The sequence below is a fragment of the Callithrix jacchus genome, chromosome 18 (assembly GCF_049354715.1).
Source record: "Callithrix jacchus isolate 240 chromosome 18, calJac240_pri, whole genome shotgun sequence".
Taxonomy (NCBI): domain Eukaryota; kingdom Metazoa; phylum Chordata; class Mammalia; order Primates; family Cebidae; genus Callithrix; species Callithrix jacchus.
This window is the reverse complement of record NC_133519.1, coordinates 28,084,186-28,109,349: the sequence shown is the minus strand read 5'-3', so window position 1 is coordinate 28,109,349 and position 25,164 is coordinate 28,084,186. Positions and strand designations below refer to the sequence as shown.

The window sequence follows — 25,164 nt, the reverse complement described above, 5'->3', positions numbered from 1 at the left end:
TAAACTTAACCCATCATCTCTCCCACAGAAGCATGCCTCCTTTTCTGCTGCCACAGTGAAGTTTCTAAGACGATACGACTACTCATCTCTGGTGGCTCCTTACCACCTACAAAATGAAGTTTAAACCCTTGACATGATGTTAGGATCGTGGTCGATGCCTGCAGCACCGTGATTTTCAGTCTCTCCCCATAAACACCTCTGGCCACCTTGGATTGTTCATCTGTTGTTTCCCCTTCGGTGGTTCTTCCTCTCGAAGCCTTGCTTTCTGCCAACCTTTCCATTCAGTTTCCTTTAGTTCATCAAATGCTTAACTGAACACAGGCATGTACTGGGTCCTGTCACCCAAGGAGGTGAGGAGCAGGTGACAAGATAGGGGGAGGTAGTGTTGCAGAATATGTCGTGCGTCAACACAGTCCCATGTAAACGTTGTGGTTAGCTTGCCCCAGTTTAGGGAACTTTTTCATCAGGCTGGAATCACTGCTGGGGTTTGGGTAAGGAGAAAGGAAATTTTTCTTTTGTAGAACTTGAGATCATATGGAAAAATAAGGCTCGGGGTAAGGGGATAAATTTACAGAAAGTCATCTTTACATTAATCATCAAAGCTGATGTCTAAATAAAGACTGCGATTGACATTTTGCACATTTTTAAATTAGTAGTAGTGGATACAGCACTCAATTTTCACTTACCATTCCTACTTCAAAAAAAGAAGTGTTGAATTTTCTTCCCAGCAGTTTCAAGGAGATGCTTGCTTATTTGTTTTGATTTGTTGCAGATGATATGCATGCAGAGAGGTTTTCCTTTTCTGAGTGTCATTTTCCATCCACATATTCCATGTCTTCTTGGCTCGCAGACTTAAGATGGTTGATTTTCCACCCCTCTAGTTCTGCCTGCCGGGTCACTGGCTATAGTGTGCAGGTTGGCATCATAGGACTGTGCCTGGCCAAGGGAGTGCGTAGGTCTGACTCTCGGCTCATGAGTTTTGCCAGGTTGGGCTCCCGGGCTCATGGCTGCATTACATTTTTATTATTCTGCCATGATTCAGAGATGTTAAATAAGTTGATGCTTGAGATAGAAAGGTTTAGGATAATCTTATTTAACCAATGAGGCCCAGTTCAGTGGGTAATTTGCAGCCCTTCTGCCCGGCTCCCAGGGTTTATCGCCTCAGGCATGGCCTGGCATCTGTGTGCAGAAACACGCCTGTCATCTCCTCTTTCCCATCTTAGCAACCTCCCTCCTCTCAGGCCAGTTCCCAGTGCTAAGGACCTGGTTACCCTTCCTCCTTGTGTTTCCTACAGCTATAATAACAAACTGTCAGGAAACGTATCCTCTCACATTTCTGGAGGCCAGAAGCCCAAAGCCAAGCTCTCAACAGGGGTCGCTCCCTCCAGGGGCTCTAGGGGAGAACTCTGCCTTGCCTCTTCCTCCTCCAACCTCTGGTGACTCCCGGTGCTCCTTTGCTCGTGGCACCAGCAACCAATCTGTGCTTCTGTCCTCGCCAAGCCTGCTTTCCTGTGTGTGGCTCTGTGTTCTTTTCTGTCTCTGATTAGAAAGTTCTCATTAAGCCCCATCCAGTGTGATCGTATCTCAATCTTTACCCTAATTATGTTTTAACGATTTTCAAATAAGGCCACATTTTGTGGCTGTGAGTGACATGACTTTGGAGTGGCTGTGATTCATCCCACCCCACTCATCCACTTTCACTTTGTCAAGACTTCAATGCAAGCACGTCTACTTTTTACACCCTGCCTTTTACCTCCTTTTCCTATTCTCAACTCTCTGTTCCTCTTTTCTTAATTTACCCCTTTGAGAATGACATAATTTGTGTGCACAAGATTTAGTTATTCTGCGTTTCTGAAGAGATGTACAAAGGTAAGCACGTACTTATTAGAATTTCGTATAGAATCAGAGGGAAGTCAAAGTCGGGAAAGGAAGGACTGATCTATTCATATATAATTCTTTAGGATTACATCTGTATTAATTTCCTCAACCCATGTGAAAGTTCCTTAAGGAAATGTGTACTTTTCAACTTATATGCAAGTTCCTAGCAGAGTGTCTGGTATGTAGTACGTGCTCATAAATTAGAATGAGATGAGTCAGCTTCTTACCTTTGACCATGTCCTAACCAGACATTGCCAAACTGATGGGAAAGGACTGGACTGGCATGAAATTCTCCCTTCATTGCTCACGGACTTGCCCCTCAAGTCCCGCCTCTCTGGATACAACCTGCTGGTCTAGGATTGCAGAAGAAAATGCATTTTGATCGCACTTTTCTCGGGCGTGGCAAAGACCACACTTACAGTGATAATGGGGGTAACTTTTTGTCTCTTCTAGAGGAAAGGAACAAAATTATCCTCAAGAGGACAACAGAGGGCGTGAGCCTCTCTAAAACATAGTTGTGGCTGGGCGCAGTGACTCATACCTGTAATCCCAGCACTTTGGGAGGCTGAGGTGAGCGGGTCACTTGAGGTCAGGAGTTCAAGACCAGCCTGACCAAAATGGTGAAACTCCATCTTTACTAAAAATGCAAAAAAAAAAAAAAAATTAGCCAGGTATGGTGACAGGCGCCTGTAGTCCTAGCTACTTGAGAGGTTGAGGCAGGAGAATCGCTTGAACCTGGGAGGTGGAGGTTGCTGTGAGCCAAGATAGTACCACTGCACTCCAGCCTGGGTGACGGAGTAAGACTGTGTCTCAAAAAAATAAATAAATAACCTTTCCCCCCAACTAGCACTGCTGGGCCTGAGGTCTCTGTCGAGCGGTGGACGCGGGTCTCTGTTCTGCAGGATGGGGCTTCTTAAAGTTGTTAAGAATAATCCCTACTTTAAGGGATACCAAGTGAAATTTAGAAGACGACGAGAGGGTAAAACTGATTACTATGCTCAGAAACGCTTGGTGACACAGGATAAAAATAAATACAACACACCCAAATACAGGATGATAGTTCATGTAACAAACAGAGACATAATTTGTCAGATTGCTTATGCCCGTATAGAGGGAAATATGATAATCAGTGCAGTGTATGCACATGAACCGCCAAAATACGGTGTGAAGGTTGGCCTGACAAATTACCCCGTAGTGTATTGTACTGGCCTGCTGCTGGCCACAGGCTTCTCAGTAGGTTCGGCATGGACAAGATCTATGAAGGCCAAGTGGAGGTGACTGGCCTTGAATATGATGTGGAACGCATTGATGATCAGCCAGGTGCCTTTACCTGCTATTTGGATGCAGGCCTTTCCAGAACTACCACTGGCAATAACACTTTTGGTGCCCTGAAGGGAGCTGTGGATGGAGGCTTGTCTATCCCTCACAGTACCAAACGGTTCCCTGGTTAGTATTGTGTACACATGTACATTAGTGTAAATGTACAGATTGTACCTATTATATACATTTATTGCAATATGCCAATAAATGTACACATTATGAGTACATTCTGGGATATTATTTTTAGTATATTAAATAGAAATTACTCCAGTTACCAAAGTGGGTATATACCCATGTGTGTATATAGTTTACACATGTACATATTGTGCATAGTATGTACTCATGTACAGAAGGTACATATCTACATATGTACATATGTGTACATATGTACATACTATGCACACTTATGTACACGTGTATATATTGTACATCTATACATAATGTATACATGATGTACACGTACATGATGTACATATCGTATCACTATAAATGTATATGTACATAATGTGTACAATATGTACCTTTATATTGATATGTATTACATGTATATTGTGATTATATATGCTATTGTGATTATATAATATCATTGTGATATTACAATAAATGTACATATTGTACACATTATGTACATACCTATTGTGTACACATTATCTGCATATAAATGTACATATTGTACAGATTACGTACATTTATTGTACATCTGTAGTGGGTACACATATGTACATCACAGTCAATGTACATATGGTACATATTCTGTACATTGATTGTAATATCCCAATTAGTGTACACATTATGAGTATATTCTGGGATATGATTTTTAGTATATTAGATAAAAATTACTTCCAATATCAAAGTGGGTATACACCCATGTGTGTCCATTTTGTGATATTATCCATCATATCCTAAGTAGGTATTACTCTCATTGTGAAAGCAGTGTACACTCTGTGATTGTTCCACTATCACAGGCAAAGTACAACCCTTCTGTGATGTAGTTCCTAATATCCTGGGGACAGAGGATGATTATACCCTGAATATCGCAGGAAGTGTACACCACCACTGTAGTATTGTTTCTAATATCCAAAAACGGAGAGGACATTACTCCAAATATCTCAGAGAGCGCACAAGCCCCCAGTGATATTGTTCCTAATAACTAGGGGATTACAGATGATATTACTCATGATGCGACTGGGGCTGTACACCGGTCCTGTGATATTGTTCCTAATATCCAGAGAAGGAGAGGAGAATGTTGCTGCCCATAGGGAAATACTGTGAATACGGCAAGAGGTGTACACCACACTCTGATATGGTCACTAATGTAAACAAGAAAACAATTATATTGAATTAAACATTGCAAGGGGTGAAACCCCCCTATGCTTTCAATTCTAATGTCAAGGGGGGTGAGGATGACATTTTTGTCAATATGGCAGAGGTGTAACTAGAGCTAGTGCCTAATATAAAAAAAACCAGAATAACATTATCATCTCCGTACGATATGGTTGCCAGTATTATATTACACCACATTTTCAAAATAGCTGGTCCCCAGCAGCTGTGGGCACAGCCCCCTAGCCAGGGGGTCTCTAAGCAGCCAGAGTGGGCCTTGGGGCTGCTACGGGCCCTCTGTCGGGGGCTGTGCCCACAGCCCCCTAGCCAGGGGGTCCCTAAGCAGCCAGGGTTGGCCTGGGGGCTGCTACGGGCTGGTTAGGATTCTGAAAGCAAGGAATTTAATGCAGAAGTACACCAGAAACACATCATGGGCCAGAATGTTGTAGATTACATTTGCTACTTAATGGAAGAAGATGAAGATGCTTAGAAGAAACAGTTCTCTCAATACATCATCAAACATGATGGAGGAGATGTATAAGAAAGCTCATGCTGCTATACGAGAGAATCCAGTCTATGCAAAGAAGCCCAAAAAAGATGTTAAGAAGAGGTGGAACCGCCCCAAAATGTCCCTAGCTCAGAAGAAAGATTGGGTAGCTCAAAAGAAGGCAAGCTTCCTCAGAGCTCAGGAGCGGGCTGCTGAGAGCTAAACCAAACAACTTTCTATGAGGATTTTTCAGATAAAGACAATAAACATATGGACAGCAGCTAAAAATAAACAAATAAATAAAAATAAAACACAGTTGTAAAGCATACATCTTGTCCCTTTAGTAAGAAAGTCAAATCTAGAGGCCAGCGGTGAGGCCAAGTCTCTGTGTTTCTAGCACTAAGCATGCTGCCCTGCCCAGGGTCAACACCCAGCAAACCTTGGATGATGTCAGTAAGGTGATGTTCACAAACATCTTCAACAGCTGGCTGAAAGCCAAGCAGATGTGGTCACTCTTCAGTCCTCTGGAAGGCCCAAGAGAACCCTTGCCTGCTACCTGAATAGATGAGGACCTCTGGAGCTACCTGGCCTTTGTGGGTTCCAGACTTCTTGCAACAGCCGAGTTCCAGGAGAGCCCAGGCAGCGCTCTCTTTTCCTGCTGCCTCGGTGCTCAAGACAATGGTCTTTTTGAGTGTCCAGCTGATTCTTTTGCTCACTTCTGCCTCTCCTGCTGCGTGGGTGCCTCTCTCCTCCCTTGCCCGAGGAAAGCATACGCTTACTCTGAGGTTTCGAATCTGACTCAGTGCCCTTCAAGGCACTCTCCTCCAGCTGCCTGTGGCCCAGGGTGAAACACAATGTTTCATGTGGTTTGAGGGACGAGGTCACCCCCATTTTCTTTTGCAATATCCTTAACAAATTTTCATTTGGGGGAAATAAAGCGTTGATAGGAAAGCAGCCTTTTCTTTCACATCATTTCTCTTTTCTTTTTCCTCTTCCTGGTCTTTCTAAATTCCAACCCCATCTGATGAAAAGGCAAAAAGTTCTTAATAGCAGTTAGTTTAAATGCATTGCTTTTTTAGTAACCATGGGGACAAAAATATCAAAGAGCCATAAGTTAATAGCATTCAAGGGTAGAAAACTTCTGCAAAGCCACAGGGTATGTCCTGATGATACCAGCACAAAGCTGATGTCCCTTTTCTGTGGAAGATACACAGTACAGGTGAGTCTGCAGGTCACCCGGCAGCCCTAGAGCAGTAGAAGGATATACCATGTCATTATGTCTGTAGTGCATGCTGGCGCCTGGAAAGGAGTCACGGACACCATGGTCCCTTTATACTCCATATTTGCCAAAAAAGACCCTCTCCACAGCTTTCTCCCAGGGTCTGATCTAGAAAACCCAGAGATCCTTAAGTTCCACCCATCCCTCGCCTCCAGGCTAACTTCTGTTAGAGAAAGAAAAATGTCCCTGGATGTGGGTGGTCTCCTGCTGGGAGTATAATTTATCAGTCAGACCAGATGAATTAACATTTTGTCCTGATTTACTTTAGAAAAGCAAATGAAAACTATATCTCTAGATGCATTTTTGTATCCTTTGCTCTGTGCTGTCATATAAGATAATTTTTCTGTGTTATTCACTAATTGTTTCCTGACTTGTCTCTGAGGGTGGACTTCATGTCATAACACTTTCCGGGGTTTCTCACAGCACCCAGCCCAAACCTTAGGCACACAGTAAGCCTTTGGCATTCAGTAAGCCCCTTTAGATCAAATAATTGAGTTACAGGATTGAATTCTACTTGCTGGATGTCTGCTTTCAGTGTTTCATTTGGGGTTTTGTTTTCTCTCCCTTGGATATAATACATAGTAAACTGATACGCATGGTGTCTGTGTTCTACATGAGGAAGAGAGGAGAGAGAAAAAAATATGATGGTAACTACCTAACTCAATTTCCATGTGACACAAACTGCAGGGTCAGGTCTTCTTAATGTTCATTAGAATCCTGTACAGCACTGAGAAATTTAGTATTCATTTCTTAAATGACACATGAAGAAGACAAACTATCATGAATGTGTTTATTCCTCTCATAGAACTACAGATCAGTATTTTATTAATATTGACTTCCTTCTGTATCAATCCTTTCTCATGCAGCTATAAAGGACTGCCCAAGATTGGGGAATTATAAAGGAAAGAGTTTTAATTGACTCACAGTACTGCAGGGCTGGGGAGGCCTCGGGAAACTTACAATCATGGTGGAAGGGGAAGCAAACATGTCCTTCTTCACATGATGGCAAGAAGAAGTGCCAAACAAAAGGGGGAAAACCCCTTATAAAACCATCAGATCTCATGAGAACTCACTCATTATCACAAAAACAGCACGAGGGTGGTCACCTCCATGATTCAGTTACGTCCCACCAGGTCATTCTCATGACACCTGGGAATTATGGGAACTACAATTCAAGGTGAGATTTGGGTGGGGACACCGCCAAACCATATTACCTTCTATTACAGGAAGTGCTAATCTGTCTCTCCCTTTAGAAATGTAAACTCCACAAGGCAGGGATGATGATGCAGAGTCTATGCTATTTTGTTCAATTCTGTATCCCCCGTTCATAGAACAATCCCTAGCACATGATATGCATACTCAATAAATATTTGTGGAAAGACTGAATAGGATTTATGTTATATTTGGTATAATCTTACAGATTGTGGTAATCAGCAAAGTAGAAATTAGACTCATATGTCTGAAATCTGTCCTTGGGGTTTCACATCAGGCTGTGACTCCCACTACGGTTTGAGCTGGGATTCTGTACAAAACCTCAGCCACAGGCTTTAGGTAACCACAGGATCTGCTTCTGGAAGAGAAGCATTTCAGTGTTGAAGGGAAATGGTGACCCATAGGAAAAGCTGATTTAATAAAGATGAGGGAACAGACCCACATGTGGATACTTCCCTGCTGAATCCATTTGTGTATATGGATGTCCATAGCTACCATAGCAGTGTTTCAGAGTATCCTCTTTCTCCCCTTTGCCTCATTTAATTATTCTTTACCCCTCTATAGTAATAGATTGAGTTTTGATTCATGTTGCCCAGCTTCCCAAAGTGCCGTGAGCCACCGTGCCTGGCTCATGTTGGTTTGAATACTTAGAATAAAAGCAGATTGACACTAGTCATTGTTAATGATTTTTTTTGGGTTAATACTTTATAAATGGTCACTTGCTATCTGATGGAAAAAATGATGAGTCATTTTCATTTCCTCTGAGAAAATACAGACCTCTCAGATATAGACATGGGTTCGTTAATCTCGCAGTGCACTAATGAGGCTGAAATATCATCAGCTCCATTTTTCAGATGGTGAGACCAAAGCAGAGACACTTACCTGGAAACAAGAAAACCTGTCCTGCTATTATGGTCTTTTATCCTGGTGCCCAGGCCTTCCTGGCCTCCTACTGCCAGAATGCAGTAGGACCTTGACTCGTCCCTGCTATCTGATGGAGAAAATGATGAGCCCCATGGTTCTAACAGTATCTTTTTATTTTTGTGGTGCACATTTATTCTCACTGGAATAAAAGCCTGGGAAAAGGTAATCATCTATAAAGTTCTTTGAATTTAGGACTTGTCAGCCCCTACATTGAAACAGATGGGGTTAGAGAGAAATGAATTGGTGGAGATTACGTAGCTTCAAACGATTTTTTAAAATGAGTGATCTCTGGTCTATACATTAGGCTGTAAATTCCAGATGCTTGAATTTTCAAGTTTTCAGTCCTGAGGGTGGGATGCAGTATGAGTTGCAGGCTCTGGAGCCAGACTGTGTTGGCTCCACCATCTGCTTGGCCTGGGACCTTGAGCAAGTTACACGACCCCCTCTGTGTGTCAGAGTCTGCAGTACTCCCCACCTCACTGGGCTGTTGTGGGGATTAAAGGATTTAGCACAATTCATACTTAAATCACTTAGAACAGCAACTGGCACAAAGTGAGTATTCAACAAATGCTCTACGATCATAATGATGGTGACTTCCCCTTCTAACCGGGGGCAACAAGTATCCTTTCCTCTCATATCATCCCATGTCATAAAATGGCCATACTGTAACTTATTGACATCCAGATTGCTGGACTTTACCCCCAAATGAAGCTCTTTAGATATTTCCATCAAAGAAAATGAAGAGGAATAAGATGTAGGAAAAAAGCAGCCGAGTGTTCATAGACATAGAAGTAGAAAAAGTAATGAATTATTGGACTCACTCAAGAATTAGGATTTGCCTTTATTAAGTATCTGCCATATGCAAAATACTGTGCAGGGATGTGGAGAGGCGCATATCACACACATGTACATGCATGTGCATGCATGTACACACTATTGTTCCTGCCCTCAAAGAACCTATACCTGTCTTCTCCAGGAGGCTTTCCTCAGAGCTGCAGGCAAGGTTAGGGTCGCTCCTCTGTTTGCTCCTAGCATGCTGTACTCATACATAAATGGGCTTTGTAATCGCCTACTGTCTAGAAAGCAGTGAGCGCCACGAGCTTAGAAATCATGTCTTTCTGGCTTTGGCAGCACCCAGCACTAGTTTGCTGGACAGGACATGACTGGACAGAGCTAGCAAAGGTTGTCTCTTTGTCTCACTACCAAAAGAGACAATGGATCTTCCTCTTGTTCCATTGGCTTTGGTGCCATACCTTTAGCCTTAGACCTACCTCACTTTTAGGACTAATTGTTATCCTTGACCACTTCTTGGTTCCTCTTCACCTGTGACCTTCTTTCTTTGCCTCTTTGGTCTCACTGGAGACACTGGGCCTCACCACCAAGCCCAGAGAAAGAAGGGGCCTGTCTTCTCCCACTGGGAAGGAAGTGTAGAGGGCTCAGCTCACCCACAGCTTTTGAGCTTCAGGACATCAAGGCTGTACAGGCTCTGGCTTTTGCATCCCTGGAGGTGGTCTCTCTCTTTAAAAGAGTTCTCTTCCTATTCACTCACCTTCCACTGGGAAGAGGAACAGCATGGAGTGAAACTAGAGGTTAGGGGGAAGGTTGGCCAAAGCTTTAATCAAAGAACTTTCTTGTCAGCTGTGTTTACCTCGCTCTTTCTTTTCTGTCTCCCCAGCCAGGTTCTCAAGCACAGAGTTCTCAGACCAGCCATTCCTGGGGCAGCAGATGGATCCAGCTCATCCCTCAGTTGAGTCCCTGCAGCTTCTGGCTTCTGTCAGTGGTTGGAAGTTTAGGACTGCTTGAAAGCAACCACACATGGTGTGTCTGCAAAGTGTTTATGCCAAGCACAGTTTCATGCAGATGTTCCTAAACACGCTGCCAGTTACCAATCATCTTTCTGTCAGTCTGAATTGCTATTTGCTCTTCCAGTCCAGAGAGGCACATACTCTGGTGACATGCAGGCTCCCTAATACACGCTATCCACCAAGACATCGGCCAAGGTGCCTTCCCCCACATGCGTGTTCACATACTCACCATGTACCCCAATGTCTTCTGCACAGATCCACCTCGTCTCTCTCCCTCTGTGGTTATGTTTAGTCAGATCCTTCATTTGTAATTGTTTCTGAAGCTTAGCTTTAAACCTCTCCCAAAACCACAGTGGCCTGGTAGAAGGTAAGGCTGCCAAAGTTTAAGAGAGTCATGATGTCTGCTTTCCCCTTGCCTCAGGCCATCTTATTCTTCTTGTGGAACATTGTAATGGAAAGGTGGACAGATCTTCTTCTGCCCTTGTCTGATGGCTTCTGGAAAATAAACGCAAAGCTCCATGGTCCATGTGGCGCCAAAGCTCTGTGACAGGCGCTCATGGTGGAGGCTATTGCATGAGCCATGGTTGGTTTTGGACTTGGCTAGACCAGCAGGATTCTTGGGGGATGTTTTTTTGTCCTCTGTCATTGCCGACGGTCTGATTAGAAGAACCAAACAAAAATGACAGCTCTTGAAATTCTAGGTTTTACTCTTCAGCTTATCCAAGTCAGTGGTGATTTGGTTTAGATGACATATTTTTTTAATGAGAAATACACTCTTAAAAGATCATTCTCTACTTTCCCTCCAAATCTCAGATTCTAGACCCTTGGCCCACAGTGGTTTTTAATCCCCCTGCAGGGCTGGGAGGCTCAGCCAGCAACAGCCAGCACATGCACTACATCCATCATCACTACTAATCATGGTGCAGCTGGGTAAAGAGTCAACTTCTTCCCTGGCATTTATTTTATTTTAAAAAGATTTTATTTTTAATTTTGTGGGTTGGAGTAGGCATATTTATAGGGTACATGAGATGTTTTGATATAGGCATACAATACATATTAGTTTTATTATGAAAAATGGTGTATCCATCCCCTCACACATTTATCCTTTGTGTTACAAACAATCTGATTGCATCCTTTCAGTTATATTAAAATGTAAAATTTAATTGTTATTGACTGTAGTTACCCTGTTTTGCTATTGAATAATAGCATATTATTCTTTTTTTTTTTCTCTGTCACCCAGGCTGGAGTGCAATGGTGTGATTTTGGCTCACTGCAACCTCTGCCTCCTCGGTTCAAACAATTCTCATGTTTCAGCCTCCCTAGTAATTGGTATTACAGGTGTGCACCACCACATCTGACTAACTTTTGTATTTTTAGCAGAGATGGAGTTTTGTCATGTTGGCTAGGCCAGTCTTGAACTCCTGGCCTCAAGGCAGATAACTTGAGGCCAGGAGTTCAAGACCTCGTCCTCCTGAAGTGAGTTCACCTCATCCTCCCAAAGTGCTTGGATTATAGGAGTGAGCCACCGCACTTGACTTTATTCATTCTTTCTAACCATTTTTGTACCCATTAATCATCCCCACTTCTGCCCCATCCTCCGCTACTCTCCCTGGTTGCCACCCACCTACTCTATAGCTCCATGAGTTTGTTTTGATTGTTAGATCCCACAAATAAGTAAGAACATGCAATGTCTGTCTTTCCGTGCCTGGTTTATTTCACTTCATATAATAACTTCCAGTTCCATGCACATTGTTGCAAATAACAGGATCTCATTGTTTTTTATGGCTGAAGTACTTGTATGTACCACATTTGCTTTATTCATTCTGTTGCTGGACACTGAGGTTGCTTCCAAATCTTAGGTAATGTCAACAGTGCTATAGCAAACATAGGAGTGCAGATGTCTTTTTGAAACACTGACTTCCTTTCTTTAGGGTATATGGTCCAGTGGGATTGCTGGATCATATGGTAGCTCTATCTTTAGTTTTTTGAGAAAATTCCTAACTGTTATCTATAGTGATTGCATTCCCACCAACCACGTATGAGGGTTCTCTTCTCTTCACATCCTTGTCAGCACTTGTTATTGCCTGTCTTTTCGATAAAAGCCATTTTAACTGGGGTGAGATAATATCTCATCATAGTTTTGATTCACATTTCATTGATGATCAGTGATGTCGAGCACCTTTTCTTATGCCTATTTCCCATCTGTATGACTTCTTCTGAGAAATGTCTATTCAGTTCTTTTGTCCTTTTAAAAATTGGATTATTAGATCTTTTCCTATAGAGTTGTCTGAGCTCCTTATATATTCCAGGTATTAATTCCTTGTCAGACGGGTTGTTTGCAAATGTTTTCTCCCATTCTTTGGGTTGTCTCTTTACATTATTGCTTGCTTCCTTTGGTGAACAGAAGCTTTTTAACTTGATGTGATCCTATTTGTCCATGCTTGCTTTGGTTGTCTCTGCTTGTGGGGTATTACTCAAGAAGTCTTTCCCCAGACCAATGTCCTAGACATTTTCCCCAAAGTTTTCTTGTAGTAGTTTCATAGTTTGAGATCTTAAAGTCCTTAAACTATCTTGATTTGATTTTTGTGTATGGCAAGTCATAAGGGGTCTAGTTTCATTCTTCTGCATATGGATATCCAGTTTTCCCAGTACCATTTATTGAGGAGGCTGTCGTTTCACCAGTATGTTCTTGGCATCTCTGTAAAAAAATGAGTTCACCGTGTGTGTGTCAATTTGTTTCTGGGTTCTCTATTCTGTCTATGTGTCTGCTTTTATGCCAGTACCAGCCCTTTTTGTTACTTTAGCTTTGTAGTATAATTTTTAGTCAGGTAATGTGATTCCTCTGGATTTGTTCCCTTTATTTTGGATGGTTTGACTATTCTGGATCTTTTGTGGTTGCTTATAAATTTTATGATTGTTTTTTCTATTTTTGTGAAGAATGTCTTTGGTATTTTGATAGGGATTGTACTGAATCTGTAGATCACTTTGGGTAGTATGGACATTTTAACAATGCTGATTTTTTCCATTCATGAACATGGAATATCTTTCAATTTTTTGATGTCCTCTTCAATTTCTTTCTTCAACATTTTATAGTTTTTATTATAGAGATTTTTCACTTCTTTGGTTAATTGATTTTATTTGTAGCTATTATTAGGTGGGACTACTTTTTAAATTTATTTTTCAGATTGTTCACTGGCAGCCTATACAAATGCTACTAATTTTTTTATGTTGATTTTCTGTCCTGCAGCTTTACTGAATTTATCAGTTCTAATAGTTTTTTGGTGAAGACTTCAGTTTTTCCAAATGTAATATAATATCATCTGCAAGCAAAGATAATTTGACTTCTTCCTTTCCAACCTGGGTGCCTCTTACTTCTTTCTCTTGTCTGATTACTCTAGCTAGGACTTCCAGTACTATGTTGAATAACAGCGATGATAGTGGACATCCATGTCATTCTCCAGGTCTTACAGGAAAGGTTTTTGATTTTTCCCCATTCAGTATGATACTAACTGTGGATCTGTCATACATGGCTTTTATTATGTTGAGGTATGTTCCTTCTATATCTAGTTTTTTGAAGGTTTTTATCATGAAGGGATATTGAATTTTATCAAATGCTTTTTTCAGCATCAATTAAAATGATCATATCATTTTTGTCCTTCGTTTTGTTGATATGATGTATCACATTGATTGATTTGTGTATGTTGAACCATCCTTGCATCCAGGTATAAATCCCATTTGGTCATGATGAATGAGAATGATCTTTTTAATGTATTGTTGAATTTGGTATGGTAGTATTTTGTTGAGGATTGTTACAGCAATATTAATCAGATATTGGCATGTAGTTTGCTTTTTTTGATGTGTCTTTGTTTGGTTTTGGTATAATCCTAACCTCAGAATGAGTGTGTAAGTCTTCCCTTCTCCTCTATTTTTGGAATAGTTTGAATAGGATTGTTATTATTTCTTTTTTAAATGCTTGATAGGATTGAAAAGTGAAGCCATCAAGTCCTGGGCTTTTCTTTACTGGGAGACTTTTAATTATGGTTTTGATCTTCTTGCTTGTTATTGGTTTGTTTAGATTTTGGATTTCTTCATGGTTTAATCTGGGGAGGTAGTATGTATCTAGGAATTTGTCCATTTCTTCTAGATTTTCCAATTTATTGGCATATAGTTGTTCATAGTAGCCAGTAATAATCCTTTGAATTTCTGTGGTATCAGTTGTAATAATGCCTCCTTTTTCATTTTGATTTTGTTTGTTTGTTTGGATCTTCTCTCTTTTTCTTAATCTGGCCAAAGGTTTGATTTTTTTTTTTTTTTTTTTGAGACAGAGTCTTGTTCTGTCAGGCAGCTGAGGTGAGAGAATCACTTAGGCTAGTGACGTTGAGAATTCAGTAGCCGTGATCACAATACTGCACTTCAGCCGGGGCAACAAAGGAAGATTTTGTCTCAAACAAATAAACAAACCGAAAAACAAAACCACAAAACCAAAAACCAAGCCAAACCAAAACAAAAAACTCCATAATATCGACAGAAATAAAACAAGTTGCATCAAGAGACATATGATGATACTATTTACATAATGCTTAAAAGCACTCAGGCCAATTCTATATGCTGTTTAAACTTACATACAGACATATGTAGTAAAAATATAAAGATATTTACTGGAATGATAAACCCAATTTCAGGAAAGTGTTTCTTTCTTGGAGAGAGGGAAGTATCAGAGATGCATATACAGAAAGTGTTTATAATGTGTTTTCTTTCCTAAGCTGGGCCCCTACCCAGCTTACAGGATACAGAGGGTTTATAACACTCTGCTATGTATCTTTTGTTTCCCTGAAATATTCCGTAATTTAAAAAAATGTCTGCCTTGAGCTTTAGGCTCCAATGGGGATGACACTGTGTTGACAATGAATTTTTGTCCCCTTTTCAACATTTTCCAGACCTGTACTTGGCAAGAGGGTGGGCAGGAGAGGCTGTGAGGTCAAGTGGGGGATAGCCACAGGAGAGTAGAGCTTGAGGGAGATGGAAGGGCAGGGGGCAGAGGGATGGTGGTCTGCAGAGGTGCTTGTGGGAACCCTGTTCCCCAGTCACTCTAAGCTGCCTATACAATCATTTCTCAGGGATCACAGATGGCCTTCAATGGGTGACCTCAGCACTTCCACAAGAAGACCTTGTCATTACCTGTGGCTTTGCCCTTGCATGGAATGAAACAGTCACTTACACCGCAGACTTGCTGTAATACTATCCTCTGAGAAAACAACAATTAAGAAAACTAAAGAATAAAGCCCAAACATTGGCAGTCAGGCTATGAGGGGGAATCAAACTTGTGTTTTGTTTCATGGGTGTAAATCGAAAATATGAAAGACCCCAATCCCTCCCTGTAGATGACCTTAGGAGGAAAATTTGAGACAGGAGACTACCACTACCACTTAGTAAGAAAGTAAAGTAAATGGATTTTCCTATCATTTTTAAGCAGTTAGTCATCTTCAGGGAGCGACAATGTGGTCTTTCATCGTCTTGATTTATACCGATGAAATTTGGGAGATGTTATGATACCTTGGTCATAAAAGGAAACCTCTGATTCCCAGAGGCAATGTAGAGGGAATTTCCAGTGGTGTGTTGGTGACATTTAACAGCTGGCTTTCTAGGAGGAAAATCCATTTGCTGATTTCCATGCTATAAATACTCCCACAATGGCTTATTTTTAAGCTACCAATGTGACATCACGGAGGATAATCATCTTTGGAAAGCCATACATGCTGGCTTCAACATACTACTGGAGTTTCCTTCTTTGCAGGATGGTGAACACCTCAGCTGGAGGTCTCAGCCACAGGGAGGATGGCCACTGTCAGGGAGGAGACCCCCATATCTATGGTCTCTCTTGGCTCCTTCTTAGTGCAAAAAATTCAGCCTATGTATGATACTACTCCCATCATCCTCAGCCTAGAGGGCAGGACTGTTTGCCGATCTCAGGAAAGCTTCACTGGGGGCTAAGTTCGGAGACTCTACTCCTGGAGAATATCAAATTTCCAGGTCACTGTGTCTAGTTTTATAGTCCTTTTGAAGTTTTGCAGTCTGAAGGGCATTTTCTGTGAAAAGTTAGGAGGTCTATATTGGTTAGAATTATTTGAGTACAAGTAAGATAGCACCCTGCCCTAATATGCTTAAATGATGAAGAAATAAACATTCTCAGATAATGAAAAATCCCAAAGCAAGAAAGCACCAAGAGTGATTAACTTAGAGGTTCAAGTATGTCATTGAGGACCAGATTCCTTCCATATTTCTTCTCTGTCATCCTTTGTCCTGTTTAGCCCCCTCATCATTGTAAAATGGCTGCCACATTCCAGGCAAGGATGATGACCACCATTGGAAGGAGAAAGACCAACTCCTCCTATATTGGAAAACTGTTCCAGAAGCCTCATTTGACAGAATTGGGTCAAACACATTCTTTTCTAAATCAAACAATGTCAGGGAGACTAGAATCACTATGACTGGCTTAGAATTAATCAGGATTTAATACGAGTCACATGGAAGAGGTGTAAACAACCAGACAAAATTGTGGTCTTGCTTGGTAGGCAACTGTCCTCCCAAGAATTCTTCTATTATTTCACTCTAAGGCTGTCAACTTGACAAGCTGGTTTGGTCCTTTGGCTGATTATAGAGACCCACTTGAATCAGACTAATCTACTTGATCAGAAATAAATTATGCTATGTTTACTAAATTGATTGATGTCAAGATCAATTTATTTAAAAATTATTTATTAAGGAGCTATGGGGACTTGGCACTTAGAAGCCACAACTAGTAGGTGCCAGGCCCACTGGTATATAGATATAAATAATTAGACTTAGCGTTCCTAATCAATAGACAGACTATATAAATATTTCTTTCAGGTGAGCAGAGGTGCTTTAATTTTTAATTTTTATTTTTTTATTATACTTTAAGTTCTGGGATGCATGTGCAGAATGTGCAGGTTTGTTACGTAGGTATACCTGTGCCATGGTGGTTTGCTGCATCCATCAACTCGTCACCTACATTAGGTATTTCTCCTAATGCTGTCCCTCCCCTTGCCCCTGAACCCCCAATAGGCCCTGGTGTGTGATGTTCCCCTCCCTGTGTCCATATGTTCTCATTGTTCAACTTCCACTTATGAGTGAGAACATGCAATGTTTGGTTTTCTGTTCCTGTGTTAGTTTGCTGAGAATGATGGTTTCCAGCTTTATCCATGTCCCTGCAAAGGACATGAACTCATTGTTTTTTATGGCTGCATAGTATTCCATGGTGTATATGTGCCACATTTTCTTTATCCAGTCTATCATTGATGTGAATTTGGGTTGGTCCAAGTCTTTGCTATTGTAAATAGTGGTGCAATAACCATATGCATGCATGTGTCTTTATAGTAGAATGATTTATAATCCTTTGGGTATATACCCATAATGGGATTATTAGGTCAAATGATATTTCTGGCTCTAGATCCTTGAGGAATCACCACATTGTCTTAGCAAAAAGAACAAAGCTGGAGGCATTATGCTACCTGACTTCAAACTACACTACAAGGCCACAATAACCAAAACAGCATGATACTGGTACCAAAACAGATACATGGACCAATGCAACAGAGCAGAGGCCTCAGAAATAACACCACACATCTACAACCATCTGATCTTTGACAAACTTCACAAAAACAAGCAATGGGGAGGCTGGGCACAGTGGCTCACGCCTGTGATCCCAGCTCTTTGGGAGGCTGAGGTAGGCAGATCAACCAATGTCAGGAGTTCAAGACCAGCCTGACCAACATGGTGAAACCCCATCTCTACTAAAAATACAAAAAATTAGCCAGGCACAGTGGCATGTACCTGTAATCCCAGCTACTTGGGAGGCTGAGGCTTAAAGCCAGGGGCCAGAAGTTGCTGTGAGCCGAGATCACACCATTGCACTCCAGCTTGGGCAACAAGAGTGAAACTCCATCTCAAAACAAACAAACAAACAAAACAAGCAATGAGGAAAGGATTCTCTATTTAATGAATGGCATTGGGAAAACAGGCTAGCCATATGCAGAAAACTGAAACTGGACACCTTCTTTACACCTTATACAAAAATTAATTCAAGATGGATTAAAGACTTAAACTTAAGACCTAAAACCATAAAAAACCTATAAGAAAACATAGACAATATCATTCAGGGCATAGGCATGGGCAAAGACTTCATGACTAAAACACCAAAAGGAATGTCAACAAAAGCTAAAATTGACAAATGGGATCTAATTAAGCTAGAGAGCTTCTGCACAGTAAAAGAAACTATCATGAGTGAACAGGCAACCTACAGAATGGGAGAAAAATTTTGCTGTCTATCCATCTGACAAAGGGCTAATATTCAGAATCTACAAGGAACTTAAACAAATTTACAAGAAAAAAACAACCCCATCAAAAAGTAGGCAAAAGATATGAACAGACACTTCTCAAAATAAGCCATTTATGTGGCCAACAAACATATGAAAAAAAAAGCTCATCATCACTGGTCATTAGAGAAATGCAAATCAAAACCACAGTGAGATACCATTTTACACCAGTTAGAATGGCGATACTTAAAAAGACAGGAAACAAAAGTTACTGGAGAGGATGTGGAGAAATAGGAATGGTTTTACACTGTTGGTGGGAGTGTAAATTAAATACTTTTAAAAAAATGCATGTGACTATGATTTTCAGCAGGAAAGAATGCCAGGACAACTTAATGTGGAAAGAAGAGTCCTTCCCCAAAATGCTCTGGGACAATTGGATATTCACATGCAAAAGGGTGGAGTTGGACTCTTGCCTCATATCATATGCAAAGATTAACTCAAAGTGGATCACTGGCTTAAGTGTTAAAGTTACAACTGTAACAAGCTTGTAAATCTCATAACCTTGGATTAGTCAATGGTTTCTTATATATAACACCTAAAGCACAAGCAACAAAAGAAAAAATATTGCACCTTTTAAAATTAAAAATTGTTGTGCTTCAAAACACATTATCAAGAAAGCGAAAGAACAATCCAAGAATGGGAGAAAATGTTTGCAAACCATCTATCTATTAAAGGTTTAGTATCCTGAATATATAAAGAACTCTTACAACTCAACAATAAAAAACCAAAAATGAAATAATGGGCAAAGGATTGTCCAAAGAAGATAGAGAAATGTTCAATAAGCACATGAAAAGATGTTCAACATCATTAATCATTAAAGAAAGGAAAATAAAAACCATAACATAGCATTCCAGACCTACTGGACAAAAAATACAAATAATACAAAAAAAGACAAATAATACAAAGTGTTGGTGGGGACACAGAAAAATTGGAATTTTTATACATTGCTGGTGGGAATATAATATGGTGCAGCCACTTTGGAAAACCATTTGGTAGTTCCTCAAAAAATTAAATATGGAGTTACCATATGCCCCAGAAATTAACTCCATTCCTAGTTAAATATCCAAGACAAATAAAAGCATTCATCCACATAAAAACCTGGACATAAATGTTCTTAGCAGCATTATTCACAAAGGCAAAAAGTGGAAACAACCCAAATCTTTATCACCTGATGAATAGATAAGCAAAATGTGGTATAGCCATATGATAAAAGATTATTCAGCCATGAAAAGGAATGAAATTCTTATAAATGCTACAGCATGGATAAATCTTGAAAACATTATGCTCAGTGAGAGAAGCCAGACCAAAAGGCCAATATTGCATGATTCAATTTATATGAAATGTCCAGAACAGACAAATTCATAGAGATAGAAAGTAGATGAGTGGTTATCATGGACTAGGGGAGGGGGAAGTGGGAAGTGAGTGCTAGTAGGTATGAAATTTCTTTTTGAGTTGATAAAAATGTTCTCGGCTGTAATCCCAGCACCTTGGGGGGCCAAGGTGGGTGGATCATGAGGTCAGGAGATTGAGACCATCCTGGCTAACATGGTGAAACACCATCTCTACTAAAAATATAAAAATTAGCTAGGTGTAGTGGCGCAAAGCCTGTAATCCCAGCTACTCGGGAGGCTGAGGCAGGAGAACGAACGCTTCATCCCGGGCAGTGGAGGCTGTGGTGAGCTGAGATCGCACCACTGCACTCCAGCCTGGGCAACAGAGCGAGACTCCAACTCAAAAAAAAAAAAGGGCCGGGCGCGGTGGCTCACGCCTGTAATCCCAGCACTTTGGGAGGCCGAGGCGGGTGAATCACGAGGTCAAGAGATCGAGACCATCCTGGTCAACATGGTGAAACCCCGTCTCTACTAAAAATACAAAAAAATTAGCTGGGCATAGTGGCGCATGTTTGTAATCCCAGCTACTCCGGAGGCTGAGGCAGGAGAATTGCCTGAACCCAGGAGGCGGAGGTAGCGGTGAGCCAAGATCGCGCCATTGCACTCCAGCCTGGGTAACAAGAGCGAAACTCCGTCTCAAAAAAAAAAAAAAAAAAAAAAAAGTTCTCAAATTATATAATGATGATGGCTATTCAACCTTTTGAATATACTAAGAACCATTAAATCATACATATTACAAGGATACATTTTATGGTATGTGAATTAAATATCAAAAAAATATGACTATCTCAGGGCTTTGGGGGACATAAGACAAAGCAAATCAGTGTAGTAATAAATGTTTAGTTTGTGAAATTTATTATATAAAATGATTTTATGGTTGTGAAATTTACTTACTCCATTTTTTTCTCCTCCTGTCTCCCTGATCGAAATGACTTATAGTGTAGATCAGTAGTTCTCAGCTCTGGCTATGACTTGAGCATTTTAGAACCACCAGGGGAGCGTTTAGAAAATACAGTTCTTGGGTTCGGCCCATGGCCAATTAAATTAGAGTCTCTGGTTCTCTTCCCCAACCCAACACTGGCAACTTTTTAAATTAAAACTTCCCAAGTGATTACCGTGTGCTGCCAAGATGAAGAGAATTACAGGGTAGACCAAGACCTGGGCAACATTGAGTCAGATTATGTGGTGATCCTTCAGCAAGTTTTTAAATTTTTTTCTTCTTAAATCAGGTTTATTGAGATATAATTTATATATATTAAAATTTATGCTTTTAAAATGTACAGTTCATTGGCAAAGTATAAAGTCCTATGACAACCACTACAAGCAAGATATACAATATTTCCAGCACTCCCCTAAATTTCTTTGTGTCCCTTTGCAACCAATCCCTTCCCTCACCTATTTGATGTACATACTAGAATGCTGTGCAAAATTACAAAGCACATCCTTTAAAATAAATGTAAGAAAATGGAGAAAAAAGTTACTATATAAAGAGCAAAAAGTGGCCGGGCAGGGTAGCTCATGCCTATAATCCCAGCACTGTGGGAGGCCAAGGTGGGCAGATTACCTGAGGTTGGGAGTTTGAGACCAGCCTGAAAACATGGAGAAACCCCATCTCTACTAAAAATACAAAATTAGCTGGGCGTGGTGGCACATGCCTTAATCCCAGCTACTTTGGAGGCTGAGGCAGGATAATCACTTCAACCAGGGAGGCAGAGGTTGTGGTGAGCCAAGATCGCACCATTGCACTCCAGCCTGGGCCATAAGAGTGAAACTCCATCTCAAAAAAAAAAAAAAAAGAGCAAAAAGCAGAAAAAAAATTCCCTATATAATGTTAACTGTTTAATCTTGTTTTTATGTATGTGCACAGATACGTATGTCTTTCCATATATGAACACAGTAGAAATTACAGTATGTCTCTCCATATATGAACATAGAAGAAATTACAAGTTATTTCTGATTGTGAAAATTACAGAAAATGTTGATTTTATTTTTATATTTTTATACATTTTCTGGTTGGTCTACAATAATAAGTTACTTTTATGATGAAAATAATGATATTTACAAAATAGCAACCTATGGGCAAGTAATGCATGAAGAGCCTCCTAAGGACCGAACTGTCAGCCCGTGGGTTCTGGGCCCCTAACTGCAAATGCAGCTTTCTGATTGCACATAGCATGTTATTGGCTTATAGCAACTGCTATTGCCAAAAGAGGTTAATGAGAAGATATTGACTTCTACTGAGATGGATATCAAAAAATATTGACCAAAGAGAAGAAAATATTGATGGGAAAAGAATCAACGTCTTTCATTGCCTTGAAGGGAGTAATAAACCCTCTTTGCTGAATCCCACATTCTCTTCTCTGATTTTACAGGCACACACATCTAAAGTCAAAGATGGCGCCTCTCTGTAAGCGCTATTAGAGACTTGGACTCAGAATCTATCACAAGGGATGAATAAGAAGAAAATGATCTATGGGTACAGAATAAATATAATTTAGGGTGCATGCGCACATGCACACACACACACACACACGCACACACACACACACACACACAGAAAGAGAGAGAGAGAGCCAACAGAAGCTCTTGACCCTAGAGGTCTGTTCAGCTTTGGTTTCAGTTCTTCTAGATTCAGCAGAATCCTAATTAAAGATATGAAGACATAGCTTCCAGCCAGCTCAAACAGATCAAAACCAGCTGGGACCAGCACTAGGTCTCCAAACTAGACAACTGATTCTGGCTCCCTTAGAGCCAGCACATTGGCCTGTTGGGTTTTTGGTGATTTCTTAGGATGAATAGAATTAGAGATGACCACAGATGACTGAAGTTGGAATGCTTTCTCCTACATTTTTTCTCAAATCAAAGAAGATATAATAACATGTTGGTTGAACCATCATTTGAATCAGTGACTTTATTTATGGGTTGTTCTGGAATGGGATATACTATTTGGACAAAATGAGTTGAAATTAGTTTCACATTAAACTATTCCCCTAGTTTGAGTATAGACTCTTGTATCATTTTTCTTTACATGTTACTAAAGAAAAAAAATGTTGAATCCCTTAGAATGCTAGCAGCTCTAAGAAACAACTCCTGATTCAAGAGAGTTCTAAAGTAGGCAAACTTGAGAGGTGGTTAATTCAGCAGGTTAGCAACATCATAAAAAAACCAGGTTTCTTCCATTTTCTGTTCCAACATCCTTGGCGTGTTTTCTTTGTCTTTGGCTAGCACCCCCATGGTTGGACATAAGGTGCCTGTCACAGTTCTAGGTGTTCTGTGTAGATGTGACAATATCCAATTCTTATGATTTTTTTCTTGAGATAGGGTCTCGCTCTGTTGCCCAGGCTGGAGGCCAGTGACATGATCACAGATCACTGCAGCCTTGGCCTTCTGAGCCCAGGCGAGCCTTCTGCTTCAGACTCGAAAGTAGCTGGGACTGCAGGCTCACACCGCTATGCCCAGCTAATGTTTGCATATGTGTTTTGTGTGTGTTGTTGTGGGTTTTCTTTTTTTCATTGTTGTTTGTGTTTTTGAGATGGGAGGGGTCTCATCAAGTTGCCCAGGCTGGTCTCAAATCATGGGCTCAAGCAATCTGCCTGCCTTGGACTCCCAAAATGCTGGGATGATAGGGTGAGCCACCAAACCAGACCCCACCCTTTTTTTTTTTTTTTTTCAGGGAAGCAACTATTCCTTGAATATCCATCAATGTCCTCTTTTTCATGTCTCACTGATCCCCAAATTCACTGCATGTTCTTGCCTAAATGAGTCACTGGCAAGGGTGATGAAATTACCATGGTTGGCTTAGATCAGTCAGAGCCCTTCCCTGAACTCAATTAAGATCAGGAGGCAGTGAGGAGATAGCAAAACAAAATTGGGCTTCTTGGGAAAGAGGGGCAAGGCTGTCGGGGAGGCAGGCAAAACAGGGCTTGTACCATGGTGTAGGCCCCATCTGTTTGGGAAATTTGCCTTGTTCTTGGGCATCTTGAGGCATAAATCTGTCATGATGGAATTTCAGGTAGCTTATTATGTACTTCACAATACCATAGGTAGTGAAGGCAATAAAAGAAAACAGTCCGAATTCTCCATGAGCTCAAACGGAATTTAAGGAGCCTCTTCATGGACACAACTAACAGCTAGGTACTACTGAAAGTCTCTAAATGAAGAATTCTGAGAGGAAATCCTATAGCTCAGGTGTTAGCCAAGATCAGCTTTCTTAGGGAGTTAAATAAAATTGGCTCCAACCTCAATCCTACAACTGGTGGGAAATCCAAGATCTCCCCATTTCCACCTCCATCACCCACTCCTCTGGATTCTGTCCTGGGCGGGGTGAAGGGCTTATGTCCTAGGGGTCATGCCTGGACCTGACTTCTTTTGAAGTCTGTAGTACTATGCCTCACATCTTACAGATACTTCCTTGTGCAGTGCTGACCCAGGTGTACAACGGTCAAGCTCCTGTCCTTTGGGTTTTCTTTCCCCATCACATAAGTTGAAAAAAGTATTTGTGTGGGTGGAGGACTTCAGGTTTGGGACCAGGAAGAGGGATTTACAGAAAACAAAGCCAACAGGTCAGGGGCGGTGGCTCATGCCTGTAATCCCAGCACTTGGGGAGGCCAAGGTGGGTGGATCACTTGAGGCCAGGAGTTTGAGACCAGCCTGGTCAACATGGTAAAAATCCATCTCTACTAAAAATACAAAATTAGTCAGTTGTGCTGGTGTGTACCTGTGGTCCCGGCTACTTGGGAGGCTGAGGCGGGAGTATCACTTGAACCCGGGAGGTAGAAGTTGCAGTGAGCCAAGATTGCGTCACTGCCCTCCAGCCTAGCCACAGAGTGAGACTCTGTCTCAAAAAAAGAAAAAAGAAAGAAAGAAAAGTAAGAAAAGTAAAGAATGTAACATTGAGTAGACATTCTTGTTCTTAAGAGCGAAAAGTAAAGAATGTAACATTGAGTAGACATTCTTGTTCTTAAGAGCGATTTTCCTGTATCACCTGCCCACTCCCCCTCCCCAGGCCTTAACTTTTATAATTGTAACCTTTATAATCTTACAATCTTTTCTGTTTTCCCACTGCCAGTTCCTATTTATTTCATGAAGAGCGGTTTTGCCTTTTTGTTTGTTTGTTTCTTTGCAAACTTGTCCTTAGGATCCTAAGTATTTTCCT

General features: G+C 40.9%; 1 pseudogene; it reads left to right on the top strand.

Annotated features, from left to right (window-relative positions):
• Positions 1 to 2,781: 2,781 nt before the first annotated feature.
• On the top strand, positions 2,782 to 5,228 carry LOC103789123 (large ribosomal subunit protein uL18-like; annotated as a pseudogene).
• Positions 5,229 to 25,164: the final 19,936 nt, after the last annotated feature.